Source organism: Tauraco erythrolophus, chromosome 5, assembly GCF_009769465.1.
Source record: "Tauraco erythrolophus isolate bTauEry1 chromosome 5, bTauEry1.pri, whole genome shotgun sequence".
Lineage (NCBI taxonomy): Eukaryota > Metazoa > Chordata > Aves > Musophagiformes > Musophagidae > Tauraco > Tauraco erythrolophus.
In genome coordinates this window covers 36,838,648-36,845,176 of record NC_141469.1, presented here as the reverse complement: position 1 = coordinate 36,845,176, position 6,529 = coordinate 36,838,648, and positions in this window count along the sequence as shown.

Below are 6,529 nucleotides of genomic sequence, written 5' to 3'. Positions count from 1 at the left end.
AGGTAGGAAATCTCCAGGCTCCCATTTAGGCATGTCATCCAGATTTACAGCGGGACCAGCCCCGGGCGGGCAACACTCTCCTTCCCTCTCCCCACTCAATCGACAGCCAGGCAAGGACGCCAGGCGTGCTCCTGGGGTACCCAGTGGGATCTGCAGCAGACTGGGAATGGAGGAACACCTTTGACTGCAACCAACCCACAGCTTCTATTTGCAGCTGGACCCAGGAGGGTGGTGTGTTCCACCTACGCCTCCTTCACACCAGCCCTTTCTCTGCACGCTCCTGCCTTGCCAATGACTTTGGATAGAGCTCCCTTAATTGCCCAGCAGTATGGGGAACCAAGCACAGAAAGTAGGTCAACAGCAACAGAATGACCCATCTTGCTCCCGCCTTCCACCCCACCTCTCCTGAAAGAATGCTGTTGGAAGGTGACTCAGCGTCCCCTTTCCTCTGAACATGTGGCATCCTCAACACAAAAAAAGTCAAAAGTACAAATTGTTTTTTCCTTTTTTATTTTATTTTCCTAAACAATATTTTCAAAATTTTCCATGGAAAATACTATTATTGTACTAGACAAAATAACTCTAATTTTTACTTGAGGACTACAACCAAGGTTGCAAAAAAGATGGCATGAGCAATTTTGAGCACCCTATTATTTAGCAGCAAAGTCCTGCTTTGATCCATCTCCCTGCTGACTTCAATGGAACTACACTAGGTATAAATTAAAGCAAAATTCAGTCCATCAGCTCTACTTTAGGCTTCATGCATCCCATTTAAGCAATGCCTCCACCTTGATTTCACCTTGCTGCAGTCAGCAAAGAATGCTGATATAAAAGGTGTCGTGCATTCGTGTATCCACTCACTCTGCTTTCATGTTTAAGCTGTACCATTTTACCTTACCATTAAAACTACATTTAGGCAAAAGTGAAAGAGCATATAATCTCTTGTGTCCTCCCTGGAGAACAAGCCTCCATTAAGTTTTCCTCCGTCTCCCTGTAGACAAATAGCAAAAGCATGTATTTTCCAGTCGAAAACAAACAGCAAAGTAAAAAGTCTATTAAAGGGAGCACAGTCACTCACTCTAACATTTTTCATCTGAATGGAGAAATAAAGTGGTATTTCTCCAGCCGGCAGGTACCTACGTTAAACAAAAAAGAAAAAGAAAAAAAAAAGATATGCTGAGATCATCCATCACATTAGCTGGAATTACATGTCCAATCCCTTAGATGTCAATAACAATCCCAATCACACTGCATCAATTAGTCACTGATTGCCTGAAAACAGGTAAGAAAGTTTTAGTGCCTCCCTCCCTTCCCTCATTACCATGGAAGAATGCAGCACGCAGAGCCGTACCACGAGTAGCAGCCATGGCCATGTGGATGGGCTTTCTTCTCATGGGCAGGTCAAGGCTCCATCTGCCATTGAAGATTTCTTTCTGGTTACAGAAAGAAAAAAATCAAATAAGTCTGTGGATTACTGCAGTGACAGTAATCTTTTCTTCCTCTCAAATGTCATCCACTAAGCAGGCTCTACTCATCTTCTCGCAAAACTTGAGGGTCCAGGAACGCATTCTTTGGCCTTGACAGAGACATAAAAGTAGAACAAACGGAAAAGAAACATAGCTGTACCTTCAAAATAATGTACTTTAACAGCATCACCTGCAAACTGGATGTCACATCAAAGTTCTGAAACTGGAAAAAAATAATCCTAACCTTTCAGATAAAGTTACACTAAGAAGTGTAACTTTAAATCGTTTTTACATGTTAAAGCTAGATAAATAAAGGTGAGTTCATTTCTCTGCACATCAACAAAAAAGTATTAGAAAACGGAGTTTGTTGAAATGCAACTTAGAAGAATTTACAAGTAGGTTTTTTTTCAAACTTTAACCGGTCAATCTTCCCAGCAAAAAGTATTAGCTACTCAACATAAACACCTTACTATTTTTAAAGAACACTTCAGTCTCTCTATTTAACTAGCCACTTTGAGGAGCCACCCTGTGCTGTCTCCATTGAACTAAAGCGACACCGGCAACACTCACCCTGCTCAGCTCTGGTGAGGGACCTGGGATCTCACAGTATTTCTACTTTTGTTCAAGGAATTTCTTTAGAAAAGTGACCGAAAAGTATTAGAGGTGTCAGCACAAGGTCATGACAGGCTAGTTTAAATAAAAGCTTTCCTTTCATCACTTCAAAACGTGTTGTCCAGGCACTGTTTTCATTTCTGCCAAGTCTTTCATTTGCCAAAGACTTGCCTGTGGAAAACACTTAGGACAGGCAGCCTCCTACTGAATCAAAATACATCTGTCATTCCCCTGGATAATACACTTAAACCATGAAGCATCACCTTTTACATAGGTGATGCTCACCAGCGCCAAATGAAAAAAAAAAAGGTATGTATATATGACGTGCTTGAACAAATAACATTAGTAACACCTGGAAATAAACATGGTTGTAAAGCCAGAAAGAGCACTCAAGCATGCTTTATTAAATAACAACACGTTTCTTTGGATGTTCTTTATTTATCCAGAAAAGATTAGAAAATCATATCTGCCAGTCTTGGAAGTCCAAAAGCATTTCACCCATTGCGACTACTGTCATGTAAGGATATGGACCTCACTCTGATGACATCACAGCCGAAGGTATAGTCCATGTCTTGGCTACGTTTTAGTCTTGCAACCGGAGTATTTCACGTCGCAGCTCAGCTGAAGCCACATTTGCTGTTATCGACGAAGCACAAAACCTCAGCAATGCTGGCATCTTGTCTCTTCAGTTTCGAAACAGGCTGGACTAGACTGTGACTTCTGGACTAGACTGTGCTTCTCCCAGGCACAATAATTTTGCCTTTTTGGGAAAAAAAATCCTCTATCAGCGAACATCAGAAAATCTGAGATTTTCTTTAACTAGAGGCGATCATAAAATATGCTGTTTATGCAGAGGGAGAAGCAAACGTGAAATACGCATCAGGAGATGCACAATCATAGAACAAATCCGTCATCACTGACGGTTCTGGGTTTTATCGTTCCGCAATAAACAACACATAAGCTGCACACCAAAAGAAAATAAGCCTCGGAGAACGGAGCGACAGCGGTAAAGCAGATGGTGCAAGACACAGACATGCTACCCCATAGGTACAGGAAGAAGTGAGCTGTTCATCCGGGGCAGATCTCTAGGTGGTGTTGGGCAGCTTTAGACCGTTTGCTATCCAAGAACCATTCCTGGTGAAAAGTCTTTACTTTTTCCTAGAAAACTCAAATGGCTTCTAAACAGGTCCCCTTTCCGAGTACCTTCGTTTGTAAAAGAATACCCTTGTAAGCTCAACACTGCATCTACAGAGCACGGGACTTTGCAAAATAAGAGTTCATCACGGAGGAAGGGGATCTCTTTTCAAAACCAAACTTGTTCGGAATGGTACTTCACTCTTATGCAAAGTGAAGGATTTTTACCTTCTTACCTTCTTTTTACCTCTTAATGCAGCAGTCACCTGGATTTCTGATACCTCATAAATTTAGACTCATTATCAGCATACACTGCATAAACAAAATCTTTGAGACAGAGGAAAAAATTGCACAAAAAATAGTGTTTTACTGGAAAAACATCAGCTAACCTGCCAAGTTCTGTTTCCACTTTTATCAGCTATGGTATGAATATGGTATGAATTGACTTAAAGAGAGTTTAATTTTATTGACACTCATGAAATCAGTTGGGGATTTTGGCCACTGAATTTGATGCTTGTGGTAGGCATTCACAGAATACGATGTCCGCAACGCTGCCTAAAAAAGAAAGAGCTATCGCAGGTGTTTCATTCTGACTTACACTACTACCAGTATTTCCAAATTCAACATAATATTTTATTAGTATTTAGGAGCATATTTTCTGCTTCACAGGTGGCATGATTATTCCATTTATGTCCCAAATTACTTGTCCATAACCTGAGACAAAAAGATGCTCACCTGTAATCACAAGCTGCGCGCCGTGCTGCCGTAACAGCAATGGCTGGAAAGGGTCTGCCCAGCCTTATCGTCCTGTGTCTGATTCTGGGAGCCCAAAAGCAAGCCTAGAGCTAGAAGGATAATTAAATCCTCTCCAAGCCCCCAGCAGCACACAGTGCAGGTACATTCTGAGCCAGAAGCGCTTTCCCTGAATTTCGTGACTTGTCGGACTCTCCTGTACTTCTTCACTCTCCTCCTGCAGCCATATAAACTTTCTGTTCCCACAATATCACATGCACCTCCTTTTTGTTCGTTTCACATCTCAGAATTTCTTCAGCAACTTAAATGTTGCCTGAACTTTAAGAACTGCAGCTGGAACTAAGAAATACTTGTTAACTACTTTATTAAGTAAGAAGATACTAAGAAACTTGCTGGGATTTTTTTCATATCAAATATACGTCAAAAATATTTTTAGATGAGGCTGTTTCCCTACAAGAGAATGCAAAAGCAACTGTAGTCATTACCAGTTCGTAAATACCCACAGCAGGGGCTGCACACTATGAAAAAACGAACAAAAAACAGTAATGTAACTTTTTTAAAACAAAAAAAAAATCACTAAAATTCCAGATAAAGGAAAATGCACTACAGTCAGAACCCAGAATATAAAATTAAGATTCTCATACTGTGATGAGGGATGACAGATGTTAACACCAGAAATATTTCAAATTACTTCAGAAAAAGTATCATTCATTGTACAGAAAATTTACAGTACCAGACAAAAGCCAAAAAGGTGCTATATGTAATTCAACTGTTTACATAAGTGAAAATGGAGGAATGAGGTGACTATGGAAAAAGCAAAAGTTGAGGAGAGGTACTCTTAGGACTATCCGGGAAAAGAACTGTTCCAAGCATATGGGAAGATACGAAGCATGTGCAAATTCAAGTGACAACAGAAACATAGGTTAGGAAATTTAACTGGGACTATGAAAGTAAACAAGGAGTATTCAACTCAGAATGACAAAATACTGAAAAAAAAAAAAATCCTTTGTATTCATCCCAAACCATTTCCATTAATTATCTGACAAGTCTCTTCCAATGTGTTAGCTCGCAAATAAAAACATTTCACTAGCACTGGGTATCAGACATACATCATCACTAAGGGACTATATCAAATGACAGCAATAACTACTGTAAACTACAAAGATGAATGCCAAGTACAAAACAAACAACTACAAGTACTGAATAGTTCTGGAACAGTTGCAACAATTACACTTAAATTTCTAAGTTCATTGGTGAGCTTACTGAAAACAGTAAGATGGCTTAACATTTCATTGTATATTTGTAATTTTTTGTACAGCTACGGTATAGTGCAACCAACAAATAATGCATGTTTGTATTAGCGTACAAGACTTCAGGTAACCATATCTCAGTTAACATAAGGCTGCAAAGCAGCCTTAAAACAGATAGACAACAAAAGGCTGATTTCAGTTTAATTCAAATTCAAGTTTTCTTTGTTCTCGGGAAGCTTTCAGTTTCCTTTACAGCATCTGCCTGTAGGACAATGTACAGTTGAACCCAGACAACAAAAAACCCATTTTCAGCCAGCACTTAGGATGAAGATATTTTATTTGGCAAATAAGATATCTGACAAGCCTGCAACACTCAGTAAGCTGCACGAAACATGGGATGGTGCTAAATTCAGAGCACAGAACAGGGCAATCTTTTACATTTAGCTGTTGAATCAATTAGAGTATGGACTGCTTGTTTTAATAGTTTCAGACCACTGGGCATAACTGATCCCCGATAGCCCTTAAATTCCCAAATCTCATTAATGGATTCCTGCCCCTTGGTATGTATCCTTCACAGTGCATTCATTGACACAGTCTTAGACAAAGGCCACAGATATTCCAGGTTGTCTGTAACATCTTGTGTGTGTATGGTATACTATTCTGTGAGGCAGGTATCTTGCTCCTGCTGTTAAAATAAAAAAGAACTTTTTTTCTTATTTTCTGCACCACCCTCGATTAGAAGGGAGGGAATCTAAACAAACAAACAAACAACACACACATATCTAAAAAAAAAAAAAACACCCACAAAAAAAACCCAAAAACACACAACAACAAACAACACAGGAAGCTGCAATGCCTTTTCCTAACACAAAATTCTGAAACTGTTAATTTCCCAGGAAAGTCTGACATTTTCGTTCACTATCAACTATCACAGTAAGTCATGCACAATTTCTAAAGTTAGTAGAGGCGTTTGCTAAAATGACACCCGTCACTTCTGCCCTTTCTTGCTTCCTGCTGCATGATCTTTAGTCAGCAGTGAAGAAACTTTTCTTTATTGAGAACAGACATAACAGTCAGTAGATCTCCTATTTGGATACACCAGCAGGGGCTGTACCAGGCTCTGAGCTGCAGATTCCCCACCGCTCTTAAACTTTGGTCCTTTAATCCTTCTAGACGTCTGTGTAGAACATACAAAACTACACAAATAGAGGCCAGATTTTTTAAATCACGCCAGTATCCAGAGATAAAAATCTCACAATATTGTCAAATGCTTGTCAAATTTGTTTCCTTCTGTGGAGTTCTAAATAGCCTAGG